Genomic DNA, 16,885 nt, shown 5'->3' on the forward strand with positions numbered 1-16,885 from the left:
CATAATACATTTGCAAATTTGTATTGTTTTTATCAATTTGTAAAAAGTACACATGTCATAAAGTATGATACACCATATTTACAAATGAAACGCATGAGACGAATAATGTACTGTTTATGGCGATGGATAAGAGTGATTAAGTGAAAAGCGGAGCTTATGAGACGGGGAACAGTAAGCATAAAGAATATGCAAACAACATATTCATCCAAGATTATTATGTACAGCTAGAGCATTTTTTAACCTTATGTTATGTACACATGTATAATAACATTAAACAGGACTTGTTTTATAGAGTATTGAATGAAGACAACACGATATCAGCTAATGAAGACAGTAGCTTAGAGAGTAGAAGACTACTACTACTAGTAGTAGCAATAGTAGTAGTAGTAGTAGTAATATAGCAGTAAAAGTAGTAGTAGTATAGTAGTAGTAGTAGTAGTAGTAGTAGTAGTAGTAGTAGTAGTAGTAGTAGTATAGCAGTAGAAGTAGTAGTAGTATAGTAGTAGTAGTAGTAGTAGTAGTAGTAGTAGTAGTAGTAGTATAGCAGTAGAAGTAGTAGTAGTATAGTAGTAGTAGTAGTAGTAGTAGTAGTAGTAGTAGTAGTAGTAGTAGTAGTAGTAGTATAGCAGTAGAAGTAGTAGTAGTATAGTAGTAGTAGTAGTAGTAGTAGTAGTATAGCAGTAGAAGTAGTAGTAGTATAGTAGTAGTAGTAGTAGTAGTAGTAGTATAGCAGTAGAAGTAGTAGTAGTATAGTAGTAGTAGTAGTAGTAGTAGTAGTAGTAGTAGTAGTAGTAGTATAGCAGTAGTAGTAGTAGAAGTATAGCAGTAGTAGTAGTAGTAGTATAGCAGTAGAAGTAGTAGTAGTATAGTAGTAGTAGTAGTAGTAGTATAGCAGTAGAAGTAGTAGTAGTATAGTAGTAGTAGTAGTAGTAGTAGTAGTAGTAGTAGTAGTAGTAGTAGTAGTAGTATAGCAGTAGAAGTAGTAGTAGTATAGTAGTAGTAGTAGTAGTAGTATTAGTGGTAGTAGTAGTAGTAGTAGTAATAGTATAACATAGTGAAGGGTTAATTCTCCATATTGACGACCATCCAGGCTAAGGAGATAAACACAATATTCAAAGCAACTCTCTGATTATTAAAGTAAAACATCAAGTCAAACGCGTTCAGAAATGCATATTTTATTACCATATCTTAATTTCTTGTTCTTATATTAGAGTAGTTCATTACTTTTCCATGAAGAAAAGATATGACTAAAATGTCGTTTAAGTCAAAGGATGAACAACATGACTGTATCATTTTTTATTCCAAATCAGTCGATTAATGCTGGAAGCCTAATGATAAGTAATCCTGTTGAAGCATTTTATTAGAATTGATTTTCAATTCATAAATTACTTTCCATCATCTAAAAATGAATGTCACATGCATAAAAAAAGCGATATTTCTTCTTTCCCGGAGCACATAGCTACGTGAATTTACATCTTTATATATCATGCGAAAAAGAAAATGATCAGCGAAGCACACAAAATACTCTCTAGTGATATAATAGAAAATGAGGAATGGTGAAACGAGAAATTTTTGCACTTTGAAAGTGTGCTTGCTTGTCGAGATGTAGGAAAAAAATCCAAGGTAGTTTCTGTTTATTTCTGAATTGCAATTACTGCGGTCGTGATGCAATTCTCCGGCGAAAGGAGCATTGTTCGGACTTAGCGCTGGGAAATCAAAAATTCCTCGACATCAAATTGCGCTACGACGATTGCTAACCATTGCAACTTTTTTGTCCCTTTTTTTTTCAATACCTGTATACATGCACAGTTGCTGAATCACGGTGCTCTTATAGACAGTCAAAGAATTTATGTGCCACATATATTTTCGGTTACACCATGTGTTAATTGAATTTCCCGCTCTCGTCCTGGCATCCTCCTGAATGGATATAACGAAATTACGCGGGCGGCGAGTGGAGTATTCGCATCGATCCGAGCGGCAAAAGATTCCATTGCTATTGATTGGACGGAGGGTCTCTATTGTACCCGCTTGCATCGGAGTCAGTGGAATGTAGCACATTTCTGGCGCGATGCACTGGGCGAACTTTGGATGGTGGATGCTGATCTTTTCATCATCCTCCATATTCAGCATCCTCAATCTCTCCCCCCCCCCCCTTCTCTCTCTCTCTCTCTCTGTCATTGTACCATCTCTCTTCTCTGTCTCCTTCTCAATCTCATCTTCTTCACCTTCCCTCTATTTTGGTCTCCACTTTTTTCTCCCTCTTTCTTATGTTGTGAATTATTTGGTGTTATTACATTTTCATGTTGATATGTGTAAGTCGTCGAGTTCAGTGTTGTATTTTTTTGGGCTATAATTTTTGATTTCTTAATTCCCATGGATATGATTTGAGTCCGGAGTGATACCGGAGAAGCAAGAAAATGATGTTCATCACTTTTAATGAAATCAAATTCATAAAGACGAATCATGACATATTTTGTTTACGTCTCACAGAACAGAAACAAACATTCATTCTTTTTATAAATTTTTGTTTTAGTTAGATGAAGTTTTTTGGTTGAATGTTTTCTACAGTGCCCGTTTCCTTTGAATATTGTCCATTGTTATTGTAGTCTTCACTGAGCTACTGATATCGCGTATAATCTTGGTCTAATACTCTGTAGCAATTCATTCGAAAATATTGATTCCATTTTTTTTTACTACATTTGTAATAGCAAACCAATAATCACGTTGCGTGAAATTTGTTGCTGTCGTGTGAGTTATAATAATAATAATACCTTAATATTCAATATAAGGCTTTATTCCAGATCAATAGCGTTGATATTCGATTGTGCATGACAACATCAAGCCGTTCAAACACTCCCAAAGCGAGAAAGATTTTGACACCCGCCCCAAGGTCGGGCTGGTGACGGAAAATTCTCAAACGAGTGATATCGATTACTGTCGATTCCTGGTTATCGATACGAGGCGCTAATACCATCACTCCACGATCGGGAACTGGTGCATTTTGAGACTACCTGGTATATACATGCTTATGCTATTGTTTGCGTATCATGACGACAATCAACTGAAATGTCTCTTTTTTTCTCTTTTTTTTTTTGCAATTCATATCTTTAATTTACTTGCAGTTTTTTTATTACCTTTATTCTTTGGAATGTGTCGATGACAATTCAGTGTAAATGGTACTTTGCAATCATTGATGGAACAGTGTAAAGTGTAAAATGAACTATGCAATGCAAATGTATGTTGACTTGTGTGATTCATACCCTCGGCATCACTAATGTGGCCAAATGAATATCTAAATACGTGCCTATCTAAATACGCGCCATTTTCTACTAATTATCTTTGGATTACTTAGATTCGCCCTAAAAGAAAAAAGAAGAAATCCTCCAAACCAAGACTCTGCCAGTGACATCATCTGTCAATCGTGCTACAGTATTAATATGACATAATTGTAACATAAGGCATTAGGAAAAGCAATTTTCCCTATAGACTGAGTATGTTCCCATGTTTCCATCTTCCATGGCTTAGAAGTTATTTTTGTGGGCATATCCAAGTAATTTTTAAAGAAAAATAGCATAAAATTATCATAGAATATATTTGGCCACAAAGATCAAGCTGTAGTGAATCAATACAAAATAACACTCATTTACTTTATAGTTCCTTTAAATAGATGCGTCATCATCAATCAATATCCCAATGAATATCCAAAATTCTGAATGTTCCTTTCCCTTACCCCTTCCTCCTGCCCCCCTCCCCCTCAAGTTTCTCCCAACTCGCACCCATGGCTTCTCTCGCTCCCCGTAGGTCTTAATAACAATCACTTTCCCCCTCCCCTTCATCCTACTGCCTTGCCCCCCCCCCCCCTCTGTATGTATATGTACATGTGTATGTGCGCATGTATGTATGTATGTATGTATGTATGTATGTATCTAATCTATCTATCTTATCTATCTATTATCTATCTATCTATCTATCTATCTATCTATCTATCTATCTATCTATCTTTCTATCTATCTATCTATCTATCTATCTATCTATCTATCTATCTATTTCTCTTTTTCTTTTGTTCATGTTACATTTCAGACGTCTGGTATTCAGGTTGCCCATGGAACAGTTGCTATAGCAATGTGATTGTATTCATATCGTCACAGCATCATGTTATTCCGGTGACATAGTTTTGAAAATTTGCCAGCAAACATGTAGAACACGCCCCACTTCTCCCGTGATCGAACGTTCATTTGGCTGAGATTCACATACAAATCGTTGCTAATTGCATCCACAGGTGTGTACACTTCCATGCAGGCAACCTATTCACTTATCGAATTCCACGGAAATAAAGTCAAACCTTCGTGATCTGTGGGCAAACAGTGGAAGCTCTGATGATTAAAGGTTTGATATAGTTCGAGGTGCACTATAACGAAGTTGGGTTTTGTGTGTGTGTGTGTGTGTGTTTATTTTTTAAGAGCCAGTACGCGGCTGAATCATGTTTCGAATTATCACTTTTTATAAGGCCCTGGTGATTGCTCTTGGCTACATGTGCGCGCTCATATTTGTTTCGTATGGAGCGCGCTCATAATCCTTATGTGAAGAGATATAACACTACTTGTTGAAGATTTTGTTCACATTGTTTACTTTACTTTACTTTACTTTACTTTACTTTACTTCACTTTTCTTTAATCCTACTATAGGATACTTTAGTACTACTTTAGTCCAACATATCCTATAGGACGATGCTTGTTCATCGATCAAAGCTTATGATCTATTTAATGTTTATACATTTTTCTGTAACTCATCAAGTTGATAAGCACGAAAGGACAAAAAATATGAGTAGGAGCCATTCAGCCTTCACTGACTCACAGACAAGATCGTGGATTTTTGACCAATATTCATTTGACCTTTTCTTGCAACACTTTACAGAAGTTGCTGAGATGACGTATTCAGGAAGACTATATTGTGTTTGTATGTCTTTCGCATGGTTTGTGGTGAGTGTATCGATGTTTCTGTTTTCGTTCACAATTAAGAATGTATCACAAAGAAATTCTTTGATAATATTGCGCCAAATATAAGAAAGAAAATAAGAAGCAGTCTGACATGAGAGGGTATGTTGAGATGTGGAAAATACTTCATTTCAATTGATTCAAATTGATTTTATTTCATTTTATTTTATTTCATTTCATTTCCAGTTCCAGTTTCAACAAAAATTCTTTACAATCATAAACAGATCAAGATTATGTGAACATAATACATTTCAAATATTAAAAAAAAAAGGATGATAAAACTAAACCGAATGAACTTGCTATTTCGTTTCTGTACAGTTTGTGCAAGTCCCGCGTCACGTCTGTTTCTACACTAACTAGGGACACAGCGTGACTCTCCCGAATATTGGTCGCTGGTATCAACACCCTCCGCTCCACTGGAAACATCGTTCGGAAGCTGCCTTCCCTCCTCCCTGATTCGATTCCTCATCAGTGTCGTCTGCTCACAGGGCGGCAAAAGAAGACAAAATCGATGCTTGAATTCGTTGGTCACGACTTCTTCTTAAAAGCTCGTTTCCCCTGGAGCCGGTGAAAACACGCGCCGGTGGTAAGCGTAGCCACAACTTGTTCCAGTTTTTGGAGGGGTGCGCGTACTGTCCGCTGGAGACGAAATAGTCGCCCGATAGTGGGCGCTTGTTTAAAGTGATACTACACAAGGCTCCAGCATTCATGTAATAAAAAGTGCTAAATTTTCTGGTCCTGCGGGTCGGCCCATCGTGAACAGAATTATCAAAATTTTTGAACTTGTCTTGTCTGATCTCGTTTCTTTTTCTTTGCTTATATGCATATTTGTCATTTATGATATTTCATGAATGCTTTGGAATCAACACTCTTCATGTTGATTTTCCTCTCCCTCTCTCTCTTATTTCTGAAGAAAGGGCTTAGTTCCAATTTGGTTTGATGTAAATATGTTGACGTGCATAAATGTGTGCGTTTTGCATACTATGCATCCATGCTATTTATCAATTCATCCCAAAATTTGATATCTAGATAACTATACATCTCTTTTGATGTATCGCTTTTCTGGTACTTTAGTTGATTTACAAATTCCAAACTTGCATGTGGTTAGTTTGTGAAACATGAGTGAGCTAGGAAATCGAATAAATTAGAAATGTAGAAATGAGTATGAGATGATATGAGATAAAGTCACACGTCTTTCTAATAAAGGCATCTCTCACTTTTAATACCGATACATCACAAATGAACATAATGATAATAATATCCATGTGAATGTACAAACACGTGTACAGTGAATATGGGAGTGTGTGCATACCCCTTCATCTCCCTATCTATCAGTCTATATGTTTATCCATCCATCTATATATATATATATATATATATATATATATATATATATATATATATATATAAAGCTATTGATCCATTTATCTATATATCTATCTATTTCTATATCTATCTATCTATCTATTTCTCTATCAATCAATCTATCTATCTATCTATCTATCTATCTATCTATATCTATTAAGCTATAACATTGATCCATTTATCTATATCTATATCTACATCTATCTATCTATATGTCTATCTATCTAGTGTTCTATTCATCTATCAAGCTCTTGATCCATCTATCTATCTCTCTATCTGTCAGTACTATCTATCTATTGAACTATTTATATATTATATATTATATATTATATATTGTATATTCATCTATCTTTCGATCTATATCTATGTAATCTATAGTTCTCTATCTATCTATCTACACATTTATTCATCCATCCATCTGCCTGTTTAACTATCTATCCATCTAAGTCCAGCCATCAATCAATATTAGCTTGTTCACTTAATTAATCAATCTATTTACCTATATCTTTCAATCTATATATCCATCTAGGCTGTCTACCTAACAGACCTTCTCATTCCATCTCCGTGTCGGGTTGTCAAGTGACCTGTACCTTTGACCCACCTGACACCGGAGCCAATAGGTTACACTGGTGAAAGGCAGACGACGATCGATGGACGATATCGGTAACACATTATTCGATTACAAGACGCGCGCTCCCCCTGGTCAATCTCCCCAGATGATGGAGATGAGAGAGAATTATACCAGCTGATATTTCATCGGTTCTTCGTCTTCACTCTTGATGTACAACGCTCACGCCTCTCTTGTTTCTCCTATACCTATAGAGGGCGCATGTCCCATGCGATTGTTTTTACTCGTCTTTACCAAATAGTTTGAAATGGTCAATGCGTCACAATAATTATGTTCCTTTGACCAAGAATGATGTGGAAAGAAAAAAAATACATTAAAAAATAGTCACTCATAACACGTGGTCGAGTTAACGCGCACAAATACACTAATGGTTGCAAGGATTATTTGACTGCGTTTGATAGTCCTTGTTTTTTCTGTGTGTGTGCGTGTGTGTGTTGGTGTGTGTGTGCGTGAGAGAGTTTGTGTGTACACTTGTGCTATGATCATTGGCGGCGATCTTATCTAACGAGTGTGTGTGTGGGGGGGGGGGGTAAAAGTAATATTGCATACCCTTGCTCAGAAAAAAACGCCCGAAGACTAATGTATACATTCATGACCGTTAAGTAGGAACTTTTTTTTTCCTTCCCGGGGGAGCAAGGTGCCCCCCCCCCCCCACACACACACGCGGGAGCTTTTGCATTTTTAGAATTTTAATTCGGCAATCTAGTGCACATTTACTTTTGATGGAATATTTGGAATATGTTTGAGCAGGAAAAAAAAAGATATTTAATGAAAATGTGACAGAGAAGTCGTGGTAGAGCGATATGTCACCTTTTGTTCGGCATGGACGTCTTTCATTGCGTATCAACAATGACCAAGTTTTTGATAATACTATGGAGATGGAACGAAAGGGGGAAGGTGCTGGCAGACCTGTCCCTCAAACACGAGGGAGCTTTTTAATTTTAAGAATTGATATTCAGTGATCAGGGACAAATAATTGTAAATTTTTTTTTTACTTTTTGAAAGGTTCACAAATACAAAATTAATCAAAAATGCTACCAAAATAAAAAAGAAGATTATAAGCCTTTCGTCACCTACGCGATCATTGTCCAAACAAGATGAACAAAATAAAGAAATAGGTTTCCACATAAACTTCTCAGCCAGTTCCTTGTGTAGGTGATACAACGTATTTAATTAACTTAGTATTGCTCAATGTTGCATGTGATTTGTATTGTGTGTGTGTGTGTGTATGTTTGTTATTTTTAAGTGAAAGATCGAACGAATCAAGACATATAACATACAAACAAAATAAACATAGACATGTGTGAACATTGACATGGCATTATGCATGGGGTATAGCCATGATACTGCTAATGGTACTATCACAATGGATAGGTTGTGAATGGGGTTATACCCTCATAAAATGGCAGTCGTCCACCATCCTTCACCCCACCCCAACCCTCTTTCCCTCTCCCTTCGTTGAGGCGTAACTACAGGACCCGGGAAACGGCGCAGTGGATCGATCATGAACTTTTCGGGTGAAAAACGATGCTAAGGAACGTTCTCCAACTGGCAATTACGAACCGCGCTTCAAAAAAGGAAAAGAAGCAGTGATAAATGGCTATGGTATGAAAGGTGTCATTTCGAGAATCTAGATCAATGTGCGTCATTTCATGCAAATTGAAATTGACTGAAACATTGCATTCCAATTTATCCCGGAGATCACACGCGCACGCGCGCGACGGATTTCTTTTTTTCTCTCTGAAAACGAGAGCGGTAAAGACTGACACAGACGCATGATTAGCCTAGATAGCTCGACAGAAAATGCCATTTCGCGATGAAAAAAGGCAATAAAGGCATCAAATCTGTGCGATATTGTGGTCATTTAGAGATCGACCCGAGAACGATGATCATCATCAATTGAGAAGAAATTCCTTATATTTTTTTGTTTTATAGAGAATCTACCATAAATTTAATCGATGTCAATTTCCAGGAATAAAAATACCCGTGTGAAATGAAAGAATTCGTAGCCGTTTCCACAGAGATATTAGCGTATTTACGCTTTTTGGACGTTTTCTTTTATCTGTACAGGTTGTGAAAAATAAAAGAAAGAGATAGCTGACAAAGTGAAAGGATATGTACCGGATAGAAATAAAGACAAAATCTCAAATTTTGTATCACATTGACTTCTTGTAATCAGTGTATTTGAATGAATTCATTTGAACTGAACTGACTTGAAATGAATTCATTTGAACTGAATTGACTTGAAATGAATTCATTTGAACTGAATTGACTTGAAACGAATTCTTTCACATGAGCATAAACTATAATAGACTTAAAAATAAGAGATTTGTGTGAATCATTTAATATGCGGTTCTGTGAACTTTACCTCAGCGTTCTACTCTATAGTAGAATTATTTTCACCATTAAGTAAATTTTACCAGAATGTCAGAAGAGAAGAAAAAATGCCGACAACTAGGAAAAGGCTTCCCTTCACGAATATTCTGAAACTCAATTCATAATCTTACAGTAACACACTCCCTACATGCGAGAGCAGAAATACTCGTACACTTTAATGCAAGATCCATTATGTTCAGATAGGCGATGAGTTCAGAAAGCACACACACACACGCACACACACACACACACACACACACTAACGTGGTAGGAGTGATCGTTGTGACATCCATCGGCGGATCTATATGCGTTGTGTATCAAGGAGAATTTATCTTGCATTCCAATGCTTGACGTGACAGGCGCACTACGCGCATGCGTCGCGTTATTTTACCGATACTTTGCATTGACCAGGACTGCGGACAAGAAATCTCAGCATTTTTGTCTTAAAAAAAAAAAAAAATCTGTACAAACATGGTATAGACTATACTAGATGACAGCCGTAAGTTGGATGGCCAATTAAAGGGATATTATCAAGGACTGTTCACTGAGCGTCTTTGTTTGTTACGTGGAGGTGAGCGTTACGGACGCTTCGCGTCTTTTTTTGAATGCTTTGCGTCAATCTAAATTTGGAACGGGAGAGTTTTCAATCCACAAGACAAATAAACGTGGTAAATGTGTAAATCTTGATATTGACGATTAAAATCGATGGTTATTCACTTTCCAACAGCACATTTGACATGGCCCTTACGTTACTGATGCGTTGCGTCAACTTAGATCATCTACTGCTGATGTGAACTCACTTTAGTCCATGGCGTTTTTATTTTTTCCCCATTTTTTCAAAATCTATTGCATTATCTAATGATAATTATGATTACACTAATATTGAAGTTACTGTATAGAAACATTGATGATGATTACAAATTTATTCTTACTAAGAATGGTGATGTATTCAAATTCATGAAATTCTTTCGTCGAGTTGTTTTGATTGCAACTGATTGACAAATTGCCCTACATCGACGTAGGCCTAAATGAGCCGCGAATTAAACAGTGTTTAGTAGAAGCCATGATAAAAAAATAAAAAATCATGGGCATAGTGGTTACATACTCGCACATACTAATACACAATGGGAAAGTATGTATGCCCATGACTTTTTTTTTTTATCATGGCTGTGGGTACTAACAAACCTTTGGAATTACGAACGTTCTTTTCGTTTTCGGATTACCGAACCTTCGAAATAACAAGCCTTATTTCATTTTCGGATAAACGAACCTTCGGAATAACGAACTGTAAGAGAATCACGAGGGACACTGTGGATTAAACACCTTCTCTGAAGATTTTAAGAAAGAAACTATCAACAAACTATATCTTTCAAATGTCTCGATCACTCTCCGTTATCATTGGAAGTTGCAAAATCGTCACACCACCGTTAACCACATGCTTCAGCAATCACTGTGTTACAGCGTGTAAGTGGTTGCGGCGCTGGAATGGGATTAATGCCTTTACCTTAAGTTAAACTTATAGGTAAGTTAAAGTTTATCAAATGTTTGTGAAAGAGACACTTGGGGAAAAAGGCAGACAGCAAATTTATTCCAGCGTAACTGCTTTTTCTTATTCCATTACTTTATGAAAATCATTCAAAGTCTTGTCAATGATGTTGCTGTCTTTGATGTTCTTTTCACATCAAAAACTCTATACCTTTTCAACAACAAAAGCACACCTGAAGACGAATTGGAATTAAATCAACTATGTATACCTAACAATACAGATTGGTAAACAGAGAAGTATAGGGAACAAAACAAGCGTGTGTACATAGAAGAGACTACATCAGTGCGCATTGGAAACGAATACACGTAGGAGAAACATGAATTCATGAAATTAGACAAAATGTTAGTGTCTACTGTTACGCGTATTCCAAATCGAACTAAGTGTCCACCGCTGCTCTCGACACCTGAAAATTTGCCTCATCGACTAACAGCGTCTACTGAAGATATGGTGTACGGCGAAATTCCACCCTCGTTGCAGCCATTGACGAGATTTCACACGGTGTCTTACTGCTCCTTGCTTTCTGGCGCATTTGAGACCATCTCGTATTTCATAATCTAATCGTCCCATCAGAGAGCGGCTCTCTGGTTCGATTGGACGCCTAGCCCAGCGGGCCGGTGTTTCGCTTCCTCCCGCTCGAAGCCTCCAGGGCGTGTTGTATACGGTGGAGAAACCATGAGACCCTTTTGTGGTAATCGATATCCATACAGCTCGCGCAGTGTGTGGGTTTACTAGTTTCCAGCTATCTCGATGAACACCGTACAGGTTTGGACGACAAGATGGTAACTTTTGCCATTCGAAGATCATTCTTGAGAAGGGAAGTTGCAATATCTGTGGAAAATCAAACTAAGAAAGATTAGACTGATTATCATCCTTATCATGTTAAAGAACCCACCGTTTCAAAAAACTCATCAATTTGAGCAGCAATCGTTTAAAACGGGGCCATACGAGATAATTATCTACTTAAAATCTGCTCAAATTCTGAATACATTCTATTCAAAATTGAAAATATGATCAGAATATAGTTAGCTAATAAAATTATAAAAAGAATCCATTCAAAACTTGAACAGATTGCAAATTATAAACTTTGTAAGTCCCCATCCGAAATGATTCATTACCAAAAATGTGTAAGTTTTATATATATATAAAATTATGTATGAGAGGGGGTGGGGGTGAGAGATAAAATACATCGTCCGTTGAGATTTAGATAGAAATTAGAGTTTAATCCAATATTTGGTATTTTGGCGCACAAAGAGCCACCAATTAGGGCCTAAAGCAGATCAATGCCGAACACGAAATAATCATCACGTGACTGAGAATCAACACGTTTGCTATGTCCATAGGACCAAGTGTCATGTGATCGTCTAGCCTCTACAAGGTCAAAGGACTTTTCTAAAGCTGGTTAAATACACAGCTTGCATTCAAAAGGAATTGACCTTCCATGGTCCAAATGCTCCTTTAAAATCAAATTACAATCTGTGAGCTGTCCACCTATGCCGAAGTATTCTTTTAGGCGAACACGAGTGAATACCTTAATTGGAAAGAAAGAGAAAAGAAAAAGAAAACACCGAGGGATGAAAATGCATCAGCAAATTAAAAATTCATTGATTTTTAGCACGAACAATCTTTACCTTATGAAATTATGTCTTCGAGCGGTGCTTTCGTTTAGAATTTTAATAACGTCATTTTGCAATTATCTCCTTCATAAGCATTTTGTGAGTTTTTCCTTGCCTCATATTATGCTAAAGGCAAGAGAAACACGACCCAAGTAACGTTTATCTATTTACTTATTTCTTTCGTATAAATCATAGGGTGAAAGATTACGACTTTTCCCTATAAAAAAAAACAAAAAACAAACAAACCAGAATCCATCACGGAGAAGTAAATTTTCAGAAAAGAGAAATTCACAACAACAGGAACCCGTAGTGCTAAGCTCAGTTAGATTAGGATCGTATTTTAAATCCAACCCGCTTTGCATGTAAATTCATTCGCTCTACAGCTGATAATTATGAAACAGCTTTGACTCGTAATTGATATTTTGGCTGGCAAGGGCCGATGTATACATATCTATCTCTCAAGATCTCAAATTTGGAGTATAAGAAAAAGAATCCTCCGATCTTACTTATTCAAATGACATCAAAAGGAAGTCGGGCCATATTTTTCCTTCCGGGCCTCATTCGAGCGCAGTATTAGAATCACTTCGAGTGGGAAAGCAATATCCGAGACACTAATCTACTAATTTTAACGATGCTTGCCACAGGCATGTCAGACTGCAGTAAATATGCATGGAAATCAATCATAAAATATTCATGACATTAGCAAAACCAGGCAAAAAATTTTTAATTCTGTTATACAGAGACGGTGATAATTAGAGGGAGAGAGTGAGAGAGACCGAGAGAGAAAACAATACGCAAATTCACAGAATGTATATTTAGTGAGCAACAGAAAGCAACGCTGTTTGGAGTTGTCGATTTTTTTTTCCAAGTTAGTACGCTATATGACTTGGGTTGGGTTTTTTTTTTTTTTCTCTCTCTCTCTTTCTAGAGTTTGATGTGCAGCCTTTTCAAAAATCATTATACAAAATTTTATACACGAGGATGAGCGTGTTTAAAGTCTTGTTCAAAAGAGTGGATGATGAGTTGGTATCTTGGAGGTAAGCAAAGAGTAGGAGTGAGCAATTAGCCGGCTAAACTGTTTACACTTGAGTAAGAAGACAGCGGTCCGGCCCATAATACTTGGAATGCCTTGTTTGCTAACTGGGACTTCGGGGACCTGTGCGGTCGTGCGCGGTAGTGTCTCATGATTGTCTTCGGGAACTGGAGCGTACGGAGGAGCAGCGCGCGAGAGTGTTGTCTCTAAGCATGCATGTCTTTGCTGCCATCTGCCACCTAGGCTAAGTCACAGCGCGTCAATATCATCTCGTCTCGTCGCATCCCACAGGAGGAACCGAGGTATCGTTAATTTACATGTACAAGGCCATGGGTTCGAATCCAGCTCCGTGCCTAAATCCTCAGCCAATATATTTTCTTCTTCTTCCAATACCGTGCAAAAACTCCTCGAAGCATACCCACACAACCAACGAAAGGCTCTCATTAATGCAGACAACTTTGGCATTAAAAACAAAACAAAAAAAAATACATATTCATGGTCTATTTTGTACCGCGATGGCACTCTTAAAGGTGGATACTTGCCGGCGCCGGAGTTGAAGTGGGTTAGGGCCCCAAATGCCTCAGCTGAAGGAGCTATCATAGGTGAATATAAACTATGACCCATGAATTATTCCTGCTAAAACTCCAAACCTCTTCAATAGGTATATTTCTGTAAAAGAAACAATCGATGCTGGCAAAACCAAAAGCGAGAATACTGATATTTCGTGAACATTCTGGTGTCCTTTCTCGTTTACTTCTACTCTGAAATCATAGATGAACCAATTTATACAGCAACATATCAATTTACCGTTTTACCAAATACACCTACGATTAGAACGATAGAAAACAAACATACACTTCATTAATATTGTGGTCATCTTTAAGAAAAGAAAGATATCTGGACTATGGAAGCTAGGATAATGTGATTGACATAATGAGGTATAAACACTTTGATGAATATAATCAAAGTGCATGATACGCTATACATGACGTGCTACTTTATTAAACCTCTATGTATCGCTATGTCATACCATGTTATCGTGTGTAAATATATTATACTTTTGTTGTATGTATAAGCTATAGTGCTAAATTTACGTTGAGTCATGTTCAAACGAGGTCCCAAGGAAAGTACTGGATTAGCCCTGTCTATAGTGTTCACAGCAAATGAAAATGAAAAAAATATTAGTCTTGTGTCTCATTTTCTCTGAATATGGTGTTATATTAGACCCCCAAAAAATGCTTTATTGGGAGGATTATTTTAATCACTTAAATGCAAATCATGCTGGTAACTTATTGCTCTCTTCTATAGTACGATTGTAAGATCTATTATTACCTTCAATTCAGAGAGGAAATCCTTATTTCCACATTCTCAGCTCTCACCTGTGCAATGTAATGTAAATGCACACTAAAACAATACGTCCGAAAAGAAAATTATAATCACAATCGCATTCAAACAAGGGGTAACATATGGAGATATAGTGTAATGCGATAGCTATCAATATTAATACGATGCTTTAGAAGTTTCTTTGACCAAAGAGGCTTTTCTAAAAAAAAAAAAAAAAAAAAGAAGCTATAAAACCACCAACAGGCCTTGCATATTCAAGTCTCGATTAATTTCATACAAGATACCGATGGAAGCCGAACCTCCAAAAAGTCAAATCTATTTCATACCGGAAAGAAGCGCATTCATATTGTAAATCTTATAGATCACAGTGACTACTGTTTTATAATTATTTGTTCAGTGTATTCAATTCATAATAGCTGAACTAACTTGGCTAGAATTCATCATGATTGCGATTGATTTCGTCCTTAAAGGGTGAAAGAAAAAAGGTAGTGATCATTGTAAATAAAAAGAAGTTTTGTAGATTTTTTCTTAACCTGTACGCAAAGGAAAAAGAAATCGATATTCAAACAAAGACAGTACTCCTCTGGGGTATAATAGGACGTTGAGGACACTCAAACTGGTATTAGATTGTTGTTTTTTCTCTGTCTGTAGATCATAATTATATTACTATACCATGATAGGGAATTAGCAACAAAATTGGTAATGTAGATAGTCCAATCAGTGAGCGCACATTAGATTTGAGTATCTATATGTTTATGCGTGCGTTGGATTGTGTGTGAGTGTATGTGTGTGTGTGCGTGTGTGTGTGTGTGTGTGTGTGTGTGTGTGTGTGTGTGTGTGTGTGTGTGTGTGTGTGTGTGTGTGTGTGTGTGTGTGTGTGTGTGTGGCTTAGAGTGCTATATACGCTCTATTCATCCCTTTCCCCCGACTTCTCTCTGGGGAAAATCAATAGCAAGCGGGTAGCTATATTGCCTCGTGACGCTTATTGAGCGCTACGATGAGATTTTTTTTTTTTCGGGGAGGGGGCTCCTTTTTGTGTTATTTTAGTTAAACTGCCAAATATCGGCCGGTTTGCTGACTCCTTCTAACTAATAGTAGTCTACAATGAGACTGCGAAAGGAAAAAAAAAATCTTCCAGCTCGGACTGTTGCAACCGTCAGACGTCCCTGCTGACTATTTTCGTTTAATTCCATAGGAAACTTTCTGTAAACATTCTGCAGTCATCTACAAAAGTGTAGCTGTTTTGGACGTTGGAAGTAAATCTTTAAGGACATAAAGGGATACTTTTGAAGGACATTACTTAGAAAGACTGCAAAAAGCGAATAGACTTCCTATAAGCTAAGCAGTGGAGACGACAGAGGAGATAATTTCGCCAACATCTTCCTTTTTTCCCGCTCTGCCGCGCGAGCGCGAAAATGATTAGTCGCTAATTGATTAGAAAGCTGATAAGCGATAAGCATGTCACTGACGGGCGCAATTCGATACCCCACCCGCACGCCTTGCCTAACTTCCAGAGCGCGGCTCGCGACGAGGAAACCGCGTTTTGTATTACAAGGAGAACTCTGACGAGATACCCCTACCATGTCTGCAGACAGACGAATGAGCGACTGAGCAAGTTTCTCTCTCCTCTGTTTTCTTTTTCCAGTCTTGTCTAATGCCCTCTCCTCCTATATCATGAGATGCTTTTCTTTCTTCCCTTCTTGTGTTTAGATGACGCATAAACCTTGAAGCAGAAAGTAGTTGTTGTCTTTTTTACTATCATTCATGGATTTACATTACACAGTGTCGATTTGTTATCTTTTTCTTCACAGCTGTATGTGAATCATATTCAAGGTATATAGATATATACACATCTCTGTAGTAAAATGATGTATATAGGTTCATATGAAAATACACACAAAAAAAAAACACCTGCCCCCCTCTCTCTCTCTTTCTCTTTTTTTTCTCTCTCTCTTTATACTCATGATAACAATGATCATAATGGTC

This window comes from Diadema setosum, chromosome 7 (genome assembly GCF_964275005.1).
Source record: "Diadema setosum chromosome 7, eeDiaSeto1, whole genome shotgun sequence".
NCBI classification, from domain to species: domain Eukaryota; kingdom Metazoa; phylum Echinodermata; class Echinoidea; order Diadematoida; family Diadematidae; genus Diadema; species Diadema setosum.